The sequence below is a fragment of the Kogia breviceps genome, chromosome 2 (genome assembly GCF_026419965.1).
Source record: "Kogia breviceps isolate mKogBre1 chromosome 2, mKogBre1 haplotype 1, whole genome shotgun sequence".
NCBI classification, from domain to species: Eukaryota; Metazoa; Chordata; class Mammalia; order Artiodactyla; family Physeteridae; genus Kogia; species Kogia breviceps.
Genome location: NC_081311.1, coordinates 13,933,067 through 13,945,547, shown reverse-complemented (window position 1 = coordinate 13,945,547; position 12,481 = coordinate 13,933,067). Strand labels below are relative to the sequence as shown.

General features: G+C 40.9%; 1 protein-coding gene across 5 annotated transcripts in view; it reads right to left on the bottom strand.

Annotated features, from left to right (window-relative positions):
- The window catches only part of HSPA12A (heat shock protein family A (Hsp70) member 12A), a 165,434-nt gene that overhangs the window by 152,181 nt on the left and 772 nt on the right, over positions 1 to 12,481 (bottom strand). Inside the window, exon 1 of one of the 5 annotated variants that reach the window (XM_067024571.1) lies at positions 10,542 to 10,562. The exons of the other annotated variants lie outside the window; for them this stretch is intronic. The gene's annotated coding sequence lies outside the window, so the exon portion shown is untranslated. Of the gene's footprint in view, positions 1 to 10,541; positions 10,563 to 12,481 lie in introns of those variants that run through there. 5 annotated transcript variants of the gene reach the window in all.

Sequence of the window (12,481 nt, the reverse complement as noted above, 5' to 3'; positions counted from 1 at the left end):
GCCCGGTAGTTTAGTGTTGCTTCTCCTCTCCAGCTGCGGAGTTTATTGAAAAGCTCTTGCTCCCTGCCTGGTTTTGGCACATTTTCTGCAGGTGCCTCCTACTGCGGCCACAATGGGCTGCTAGGGAGGTTTAGACCTGTCAACAGCGACAGGGGAGGGGGCGGCGGCGGTGGAGGGAGCACAGCCATTGTCTTAAAGGGCCAGCGACATTCTGCGCCGCCGCGGAGCCCGCAGCACCGGCACCTGCTAATGAGATGAATCCTTTCTCCCGCTCTCTCTTTCTCTCTTTAATGATTTAACTTGATCGCTTTGGTTCCTTTCTGGAAGGGGAATTGCTCCATTGATCATACAAAGTAATTGCCTGTAAAACATTGCTCTGCAACAACTACTACTTCCCTGGCTGAAAATGTCACGGCAATTGAAAAGCTCTTAGCCCAGTTCAAGAATGAGGTCGCTCAAGAGAACCGTCTCTGCGTACGTCCGCAAGCACTTGCGTGTTCCGAGAGTTACGGGCTTTGGGTGTGACGGGTGGATTTTTACGACGGAGAATTTCCCTTCCTGTAGCGTAGGAATTCTTGCATAAGACTGTGGGAAACTACCCAAACTAAACTAAAAACAGCCTCAACCCGAAAATTAGATATATTCGTTCAGGCAAGGAGATTATTTTCTCAACCACCCATGGCTTTCATTTCTCAGAAGCCATGAATTCCGGAGGGACACCCGTGAGGGTCAAGTTGACTGAGGAGAGCGTCATCCCCTAGTTCCCATCGCATAAGAAGACGGTGTCTCTGTCTAGCAGGTAGCAGGGGCCTTGGATTTGGAAAGAGAAATCAATGCTCTAATTGTTTAAGATTGGCTGATTTTTTTCAGACCTGTCACTTGGCGGCAGCAGTGACACACTGTGGGAACGGGGACGGGGACCACACACTGAAGGAGTTCTCATAAATGCCAACGTGAGGGAGTAACTCACCTGGGGAAAAATTACTTTGTCTTAGGCACGAACCTGCCAGACGAATAAACAGCGGTTAGTGATGGTTTCGTTTTCTTCTGACAGGTGAAAGCCTAAGTTTGTATCTGAATGAGAGAGAGAGGGAGTTTTGTTTTTTTGTGTTTTTTTCCAATTTAATTGACGGGAAGCACCACTTGCTAAATGAGATGCTGCCGCCGCATTACTAATTCGGGAACGAAGCCTCAGGTGAATCACCTTCCAACGGGATGAGCCATGAATATATTTTGTAGCCAATGAAGTAAGGGCACAGACATGCTTGCTATTGTACTTCTTTCCAAAAGGCAAAAACATCTGCCTGCTTTCTTGACAAACAAGAGTACAGCGAACTCAGATATTAAAAGGCCATTTAAAACTGTACCTCTGAGGAAGGCCACAGAAGTTTTTAACATCTAAACCCCCTGAAAGGTCGTGGTACAAGCTTCATAACTATAAACAGGTACAACACGATTTTTTTCCTTGGAATTTAGGAATTTTGGATTTTAGATTTTTAAATCTTTTAATATTGTCAGAATATACATGATATTCAGTTAGGGCAATTACACATATTACACCAAAATACACTGTATATAATAAAAGGTGTTTTTCCTTTATCTACCATATGGTGAAGAAAAAATTTTAATTCTTTAAGTTTAAACCCATTAAATAAGTTGATTCCTGGATGAGAAAGAAGAATTACGTTCACAGTCTTTCACCAGCAACTGGAATTTATTTCTTCTATGTGCTTATTATAAGGGAAGGTCTTTTGGGGGGGAGGGGTCTGTAAAATGAGGGGGTGGAACTGAATGACCCCTAAAGTTCTGCCTGGCTCTATGATTTCCTTGCCTATAAAAATGATCTCTATCATGGCAAACAGAGAGAGATGAACGGTAAATACGACCACACAGTTATTTCTAGCAGCTTTGCCTATTAGACAGGCGGTCAAGACAGAGTAAAAGTGGGTTAAGTAAGCCCCTGAGGCCAAGACTAGGGGCGCCTGAATCATCAAGGCCAGACCCCCAGACCCCCTCGTAAAACGCTGTGCAGCAGGAGGGCCGTGCCGGGAAGGTGGCGGGGGCGGGGGTGGGGAGGGTGGGGGAGGTGGGGGGGTGGCCAGCCTGCAGCTGGTGCCCAGGCCCAATGTCCCCCTCCTGAACTCCCAGAGTGACAGTGTGCGTGGACACCGTTAGCACCGTTTCACCATATTTCTGGAGGAAGAAGAAAATGTGAAGGGGAGGAAAACACACCAAAGGAGCACATCGTCAGAGAATGAGTGTCAAATCTGGCTGAAGCCAGGGCTGGTTTCACATTTGCATCCTCCTCTTTTCGTTTATTTGCACACCATGCAAGAGGTCTGAAAAGAATTCCAAAGTTCAGAGACAACAAAACGGGGCTGCACATCCTATTCCTCATGTAGGCCTTCGTAGCACATTTTAAACCACCTGACTTTACAAGGTAGAACTTAACCTTGGGTTATGTGTCTTTGAACTTCATAGTAAATAGGGTTTGTCCAGATGTTGGGCATGCGTTTAAAAAGAAAAAAGATGCATTTTAAAATGCTGCATCATTTCTATGTCTACGCACATCTAATTGATGAAAGGTGCATGTAGTGATGAGAATTACACCCCAGGCTAATATTTGATTGTTCTGATGGGTAAGAGCTAACATTCTTCATAATCAGATTCTCTAAATTTACTTATACAGTGAAAGCCACGGGTATCTCAACCTGAACCCTTTATTTACTCAGTGTTTACATTTGTTACACGACACGGATCTCATCCACTAAGATCCTTTATACTTAAATAAAAAGTTAACACCGGGCAGATGGGTAACAGTACCTACTGAAATATTTATATTCCATATGTAAGGTGTGCTTGCTTTCCATTTAGAAAAGGATGTCAATTTGAAACTTGCTTTATAGCTCCTGAATTAATATAGAACCACCAGCTAAGGGAAGAAAAAGATTTTACTGTTTTATTCCTTGGTACAGGCATGGGATCGTCTAAATGAACACTTCAGCTGCAGTTTTTTATGACTAAGTCAGACATTACATTACATTAAAGTTATAAAACTTTACAAACACAGACTTCACTCCCCTCCTCCATGAAAAGCTTGAGTCTACTTTTTTCATGCCCTATAAAGTCCTTAGAATTACATGCTGCAAAGTTTCCTTTCTTTCAAAAGTCATAAAGCACTAAGTGTTCCCCTACTGTTTTTTTTCCAGTTTGTGTAATACCGGATCACAGCCCCTTTCCTCCAATCATATCCTTTCAGGGTTATAGCTTATTTTAAAATATCCAACAACAGAAATAGACGCATGTTAGTAATCAACACAAGTATGACTGACCCACAGGACTAGTTGTAGGATGTCTACCATTAAAAAAAAACAAAACTAAAATTTTACCTACACATTTTGTCAAAAACTGATGAGACAGGATGGCAGGAGGTGTATAGTTCTAAAGTCTAAATTTGGAGAGGAAGGTGAGTCTCTCATAAACATAAAAATCATACAGGCTGATCCAGATGTGGCAGCTGAGCCTTCACCCCAGAGGGTACAGGCGGGTGTGTGACATTCTCTGATCCACTAGCCAGGGTCTGGTCTTGTGTCAAGTAGGGTAGTATTTTTTATCTTAGCATTAGGACTTGGAAAGAGTGTGAAAAATTCAAGGCATCCCCTAGTGAGTCAGAATTGAACCCAGGCAACATACACAGGGGAAGGTAAAAACGGTCATTGTCTTAGTTTAGGAAAAAACACACATGGTGATTCCTTCTGTTCCCACAGAACAAATAATACTTGGAGATTAAAAGTCTATTGCAAATATAAATTAAAAGAGAGCTTGTAATTTTGAATTCTTCATTCTGATTGCATTTTTGGCTTTTGTAGATTTGTAATTATCTCAAAAAAGACAACTAATTTTCCAACAATAGGTTTATGAAACATGTACAGAAAAATACAAATTGAACTTCTGTATATTTATATTTTTCTTGCAATGGTCTTAGTTAAGAATTCAAAACGGCTCTTTTTCAGTAAAGTAACTAATGATACATAAGACAATATTCATTCTAAAGCTTATAAATTGATACACATTTTACTTATTTCAAGTATCATACATTAAAAGTTATATTTTTGTTCTTACGCTGCATAACATACTCTTTGATTCTTACCCTACAAAAGACAGTCTTTGATTTTGTATTCTCAAAATCGGCGCAGAAACTTTATTTTTCCCTTATATCCTCTCAGTTTGGCTATAAAGAAACGAAAGCACTGATGATTAGGCACCAAAATTCAGGTCAGATCCACAAGTTAATAAAAATTCCAGTAAGTGCTGGCATGGAATAATTTTACATCAAAAAGAAATCTGGTACTAGTTCTCTCAAACAGGGACTCCATTTTTAACATTTTAGAGGTAGAAAAATTCTTTAGAAGGTACAGACATCTACAGTTAACCAAGATGGCTCTTCTCTATGAAATTCCCTGCTTCGTGAGTTCATTTCAAAATCTTCTCCATTTTCAAATTCCTGTATAGGTTATACAAATATTGGGCCATGAACTTTGGGAAAGATGGTTCCTTAGAACAGCTCAGGGATATTTTAAATCACTCTGTTGGTCATAAATCAACTCATTTTTATAACAGTCTAACGGTAGCTATTGAACAAGTGCAGCTCCTTCCGGGAGCCGAGCCAGTTGTGACAAGGGTAGTGGGAGAGAGTGGACCCCGGAAAACTCACGATGCTGCCTTTGGCCGCATCTCTGCACACAAAAAGAAATGGAGACCAGAGGGCACCTGGATACTTCTATTCCAAACCTCACTTTTGCCTCAATTATTTATTTCAAATGAAAGTACCTTCACATAAAATTATCCTAATACACATCAACTCTTTATTTCTGTTCGAGCATTACTGTGTTAGATTCTCTTGCACGTTTCTTTTCCTTCCTGTCCCCAATTATAGCATTTAAAATATAGTTACGCTGACTATAGATAGAGCCGAAGGTAGGCATCATTAATAACGTATTAAAATTCTTTCCATTTTAGAAATAATATTTTAGTTTTTCACCTTACTATGTCTCTCCTTCAAGTATTAATGGAAACATTATTTGCTTTTCTAAAAAACCAATTCTGATCCTTACTATTTTCCTTCTATGATATCCACCTAAGGTGTTGAATGCACAATCACAAAATATAATAATTGTATTATTTAATTAAAAACAGGATCCATTACCCCTTGCTAATATACAACACAATTCCGTGTATTGTTTTAAACTGTACAGGAATTTAATCTAACACATTTAGATCCACATTAAAGATTCATTTGCAAGTGTCACCTTAAATTATTTTGTAAGTACATAGTGATTCAATGATAAAAAATTTATATATGACTGTCATATATGAAAGAGATGCAGTAAAATCAATATTGAGGAATTTGCCTAAAATGATTCACTAAAAACTCATGGAAATTTACCCCCCCAAATCACAATTCTTCAAGAAGTAATTCTAATTTGCATCTATGCCAGTATTTTTTTAAAACAGTCAAAGAATTAGCTTCTAAAACAGGACAAAAAAGGCAAATCAAAGAAGAAAAAAACAACAAGAACAACAAAGAATCCTACACTTTGCCAATAACCAATGTAAAGAGTCAAATCCTAAATTTTTAACAACTGAATTTTTTTAATCTCCCAAATAATTTTTCAAAGGTTTAACAATACCATGAGATTCATGACCAGGCCTGCAGAAATCATCAGTTATAAAGGCATAGACAGTCTTTTGATTTTGCTAATAAGAAATAGATAATTCCTCTTAAGCAGATTAAGGTACATTTTCTAGGAAGTAAAATCCCCTTCAATTAGGTTCTTAGGTTTAATTACAAAAGTCAAACGATTTATTAGCTCTCACTCAAGTGCAGCAACAAAACACGTAGACCCACAGCTCTCAGGGACCAGGAAACAAACCAAATCAATATTTGCACCACTAACAAGAGAAAATCTTTTTAGCCATAATTTTATAAAATATCTAACTGGTCCTCTTAGCTGGGACTCCTCTCTTCTTTGCTGCCCCCTATGTGGAAAATACATTAACTTTCTCTATTCACAATAAATGCAATTACTACATTTATTTTACTACTTTTATATTAAGAAAAGTACAAATTAGAAAACCTGGCCTTTGTCGGATATTTTATATGTATTCATTTTGACTTATGAACCCCATAATTATGTCACAGAAATAACTGTTAAGCTGTATCTATTTCTATAAAGTTAAAAAGTATCTGAGCGGCTGGGCCCGTGAGCCATGGCCGCTGAGCCTGCGCGTCCGGAGCCTGTGCTCCGCAACGGGAGAGGCCACAACAGTGAGAGGCCCGCGTACCACAAAAAAAAAAAGTATCTATTTTATTTGCGGTACGCGGGCCTCTCCCGTTGCGGAGCACAGGCTCAGCGGCCATGGCTCACGGGCCCAGCCGCTCCGTGGCATTTGGGATCTTCCCAGACCGGGGCACGAACCCATGTCCCCTGCATCGTCAAGCAGACGCTCAACCACTGCGCCACCAGGGAAGCCCAAAAAGGGCCTATTTAAAAATGGCAAAACAGCTTGCTTAAAGAATTTATTTTGCCTGATTTTTTTTTTTCCTTTTCACTGTCTGAACTCACTGGACTAATTGCCCTACTTCCAGTTTCATTCTGCCTATATATAAACCGTGCGTCTACACCCTGAAAAATACCAATTAAACTGCCAGCAGCAACATCTCCAACAGTATCTTTTGGTCCTCAGCGTCAAAGCCCTTTGAACAAATGACCGGAAGGCTGAATCTAAAACAGCCATTGACAGGATGCCAGTTTTGAACACTCACTTTACAACTATGACTCCAGCTTCCTGATGCATTTAGGAAGCAAGAGAAATAACACACCAACTTTATAATTTTGTGCAAATGGTAAACGTTTAAAGGTCACTAATATTGTTTTAAAGGGGGGGTTCCCCTTATCATTTAATTCAATTCCATCTGAATTCCTGTACAAAGCTAAATGAAGGTTTTCAGACAAATACTGCCAAACTGCTAGAAAATGCTACATTTTTCTTCTTAATTTACCTGGTAATAACGACATCATTAATAACGACTGTGCCTATGTGTTGGGCACAGCAGGAAGAAGTTCACATGGATTTTTTAATTTAATTCATAGCAATCCTATGGAATTGAAAATACTAGTCAATGGGGAAATGGGCTCAGAAAGGTTAAGTAACTTGTACAAGGCCACACAGCTGGGAACTGGAAGAGCCAGCACTTGAACCCATGGGGTCTGATTCCAAGACCCAATACTTCTAGGCTTTCTTGGCAGGTAGCCTCTATTATCAAACCATTCCTGGGTGAAGCCATAGTCATTCTCTTTATGACGTGATCCATGAAGAAATCTTTTAGAGCAGTGGTTCTCAACCTTGGCTGAACATTAATATCACACATTCAAAAAATACCCACGCTTGGGTCCCCCCCCCCAGAGATTCCATTTTAATAGGCCTGGGGTAGGGCCCAGGCATCAGCATTTTTCAATAATACTACAGCAGTGAATAAAATGGGTAATCCTTCTCTTTGTGGTGCTTAAATTCTAATGTGCTTAGATTCTAGAAGAATCTGGTAGAATCCCCAGGTGATTCTAATGTACAGCCCTGACAGCGAATCAGTGATCGAGAGATTAACACCATTTACCCAGGTTCCTCTCTGTAAGCTCTCAATGTGAGCAACTCAACTGGCTTCTTAGAGAGGATGGGCAAGAGTCTAGCAAAAGCCGACGTGAGGCAGCAGAATCTGACTGAGTTCTAGATTTGAGAGGCAGTGGAGCACAGTGGGAAATGCATGGGCATCGGAGTCAGCCAGACCTGGGTTCAAATTCCATCTCTGCTATTTATTAACGGTGTGACCTTGGGCCAGTCACTTACCTTTTGTGACTGTTTTGCAGATTCAATGGGGTGATACAAGGAAAGACCCAGGCATATAAAAGGGCTCCATCAATGGTAGTTACTGCTGTGGTTTTTGTTGTTGTTAGGACTACAGTGGAAATGACTATTGACGGGGGGCATTAGTAATGAAAAACTCAAATTAGGAAAAACATTTTTTATGAGTCAAATCATTCCTACTTTTATTACCTAGCACTTAATTTACAGCTATTTATGTTGCAGTTAGCTTGGCAATCATATTTCTCATTCATGACAACTGGGTGAGGAAGGGTAACTATTATTCCCATTTTTTAGATGAGGAAAAGGCAACATTTCCATCTATTCTGTCTCCAGTTTCTACGATTAAAGGCACCTGCAATCATGTTCATTAGTTCCCTATGAAAAATGATATTCAACACAGATGGCAAATGCAGGAAAGAAGAATTAACAAGCACTTGATAGCAACCCCAAAATAACATCTAAATAATCACTTCTGAACATTAAAGTCATGGCAAACAAGTTCCAATTTATATAAAGGTGTTGGAAAGGATTAAGGAAAAATGAACAAATACATTTTTATTTATCCTCATTCATTTAGGAAATGTATGACATAGCTTAGAAGTTCTTTTTGAAATGCAGACTGAAAAATGGTTCTTTTCCTCTATGAAGGATCTTCAATTAGCAGATAGGAATAGACTAACATGTCCTGATATTTTATCTTGAATCAGAGCTACAAAGTAGGAGAGATCTGAGATGGAGAGCCAGTTCAGGGCTTCTCAGTCAAGGTCCCTGAGAAGCCCATAGACGTGAGCAAGTGGCCTACAATTCCAAACATACAGCAAACCCACCCAGGACAATGAAGAATGGCTTGCCTTAAATGTATTTTTGTCACAGGTACAGACTTCCCATGAATGAAATACGAATGCCTCTAGAGGGACCACTGAATTCAGTCACTACATATAACAACTATTACATGGGCTGTGGTGGAGGAGGGCGGTGTCTCAATCTTTTGTTGCTGTTTAAAAGGAGTCTTCATAATGAAAAAGGCTGGGAAACCTTTTTCCTAACACTGATCTAGTCCAACCCTCTCATTCTATCCATGAGGTCCCAGAAGATCTTGGGGACAGCTGGGACTCCAATCTAAGTTTTCTAATTCCCAGACAAATGGTCCTTGTCCCACACCATACATCCCTTCCAATGCAGCAACCCCATTCTCTTTCTAAAGGAGGAGAGTGTAGTCCTACCCTCTCTCCCTGGATATGTTCCAGAATTTTCTATATCTCCTGAGCCTTTCCTTCCCCTCATTTCCCTCCCCTAATCAACTCCCCAGTTTATACCTTTAGGGTGAGCTGCACTCAAGTCCCTTTCAAGCTCTGACACTCTGTAAGTACCCTTGGACATTCAGTCTCAATATGAAATGGAAATATAGTCACCAAGGTACTGAAACAAGGAGTGTGTTAAGTATATAAAATATGCATATGCATATGCATAAATATATTTTACATCCCCAACCCTAGTACTTCTAATATCTATGGAAAAGAAAATTGGAATATTCATGAATAATAATTTTATTTACTCTGGATCTGTCAACACCAATAGGCCATTAAACCCCTAGCTCACCAACTTTTCAAAATGCTTTCACGTCTATTATTATTTCAGTTTATTGCCCCAATGGTTCACTACGATGTAAGTGCTACTGAAGTGCCAATAGAACATAAGTGCCACAAAGAGAAGAAATGTTATCCACTTTATTCACTGCTTTTCCCCCAGGGCCTAGAACAGTGCCTGACGCATGGTAAGCATTCAATAAATATTGGTTGGGGCTTCCCTGGTGGCGCAGTGGTTGAGAATCCGCCTGCCGATGCAGGGGACGCGGGTTCGTGCCCCGGTCCGGGAAGATCCCATATGCCGTGGAGCGGCTGGGCCTGTGAGCCATGGCCTCTGAGCCTGCGTGTCCGGAGCCTGTGCTCCGCAACGGGAGAGGCCACAGCAGTGAGAGGCCCGCGTACCGCAAAAAAATAAAAAATATAAATAAATAAATAAATAAATATTGGTTGACTGAGTGAATGACAGAAGTAAACAGGGAGGGTAGGTCTATTTATTCATTTAGGCTTCATTAAGTTTTATTTTTATTTGAGAAGATGGAATGATCCATAAGGGAAGAACTGAATTCCTAAAAATCTCTTTTCAGTCTTCAATTCTCCTATAACTTTTGACTTAATATCCTTCCCTCAAATATTTTTTCCCTCAAATATTTTTAATGTAATTCTTCAAAGTTATATAAGTACTACACTCATTTCAGGAAAATCAGATACCACTAATATATAAAAAGAAGAAAATAAAAGATCCCATCACCTAAGGATGACACAATTAACATGCAAATGTATATCTTTTTAGACTTTATTTCATGCATGTGTACACACACACACACACACACACACACACACACACACACAGATCTGACAAAGTCCCCAAATTCTCTGCCCTAGATTCCAGGCTGCGGATTTTTTTCGTTTTTCTCTAAGTCCTTTTTGTTTGTCCCCGTGTCCTAAATAAATTTGTTCCCCAATATTTAGGTCCTGAGTTTACGAGGACTGGTTTCCCGTTTCCCTCCAGAGGATTCATCTAGTCTTATTCACCTTTACATTCTTCGTGGATGTCTTATATCTGTGTCTTCAGTCCTCCCGTTCCTTCGGGATACCTCAAGCTTCAAACATCTACAACCAAATGTACCGCATTTCCTCCATCAAAACCAGATCACTCTCTCACCTACTGCACTTCTGTTAAAACTGAGACAGAATTCTACGAGTTATCCTCCATGGAGAGTCATCTTTGGTTCCCCGACCCCACATCCAATCACTCAAAGTGATTTTCACCCTTCCATCCTGTCTCGTCCTTCTCTTCCCATTGCTACCACTACTGTTTAGGCTCTTACATCTATATTATTTTCTACCCGAGTCTCCTGCTTTTTGCATAACCAAACACCCACCAAGCCTACCTACTGCTGCCAGTTAGCCTCCTCCAACACTCAGGAGACTTCCATCTTGCCTATCCTATATTCAGAAGTTCGGGCGTGCTCCCCACTCTAACAGAATGGTATTCCAGTTCCTTCACAATCTCACCTCAGACTACTTTTCCATCCTTATTTCTCATCGTTCCTGAAAATAAAGGCTTTGCTCAAACCAGCCTGGGGTACTCATTATTCACAAAATATCTGACTGTGAGTTAAGTGTTCATTATGTGTAAAGTCCATCCATTCATTCAACAAACATTTATGGAATATCTATTCTGTCAGGTCATTACCTGATGCTGGGGACGCAACGGTGAACAAGACAGATCAAGTCCCTGTCCTTAAGGAATTTAGAGGCCAGGGGGTTACAGAGGGGAGACTGAGACATGATGGTCCCAGCCCAGGATGCTTAACTTAATTTTCCATTAAAGCGTCAAATGAATCAAGACATCCCTAAACGCTGAATTTTGCAGCTGCAGCTGCAAATGGGAAAGGAGTTCAGAAGAAAGGAAAGGCTGGCCACAGTGTGAGCTGGAGTGTGGAGTGTGGCTTCTTTGAAGATATGGGAGTCAACAGGCATTACAGGATGGAAAGGATGGACGTGTGAGAAAAGGGGGTGCCTTCCATCTAAAGGGATATGAGGAAAGGCATGTGGTGGGATGGAAACAGCAGCAACAGCGCTGGCTTATCCTGAATAAACGTTCATTCAACATCTGTTCAGCAGAGCACAAGCTCTGTCCCTGCAGCGAGGGTGAGGATGACTCAGACTTGGCTCCTATCATGGAGGGATTTCCATCCAGCAAGGATAAGGTAGATCCATGATGATCTATCACACCCCAGAAAGTTCCATCGTGCCATTAGAGAACTGGAAAAAACACCGAGGGAGTTCAGAAGGAGGTGCATGTCTGGGTTCTTAATAGCACTGTTTACAGAATCACATTATGTGTATGCATCTGCCTGCCTCTATTGAAAATAACTATCTTGTTTCAAAGTGTTTTCTCACTCACTTTCTCATTTTACTCTGACTTGTGAAGTCGGCAGAGTAGTTAAGATTGTTTTCCAGATGAGCAAAAGTGCAACATGAACGTTTTAAATGGTCTGCCTTAGGTCACGAACACCAACAGGCAAGAGTGGAACAAGAACACCCTGTCCATCTCAGCCCTTTCCTGCAGCAGAAGTATCTAGAGCAGAGGGCGCGCATTAAGAAGTTGTATAATTGCACGAGACACCTAGCAAGTGTCATAAAGCCAAGCAGGCAGTTTGGATTTAAAAGGGCAGGACGCAGGCGGCCTCTGAAGGTTCTGAAGAGAGAACATGACCCAATGACAGTCCTCCATTCCTGCTTCTCCTCCTCAAGTCTGTCTGTAACACCCTACCCTAGGCCTGCCCTTACGGTTCATCCCCAATTTTTTCAGCCCACAGTGGTTTTTTCCTTCTACAGAAAAATTTCACCCCACTAGTCCCACTCATCTCCCAGGGGAGGGCGCGTGGCCGTTCTCTCCTGGACCTCGCAGTACGCCCAGCCAGCACACCGCTCTGCTCAGGGCTGTAAGTATCTGCAGAATGACT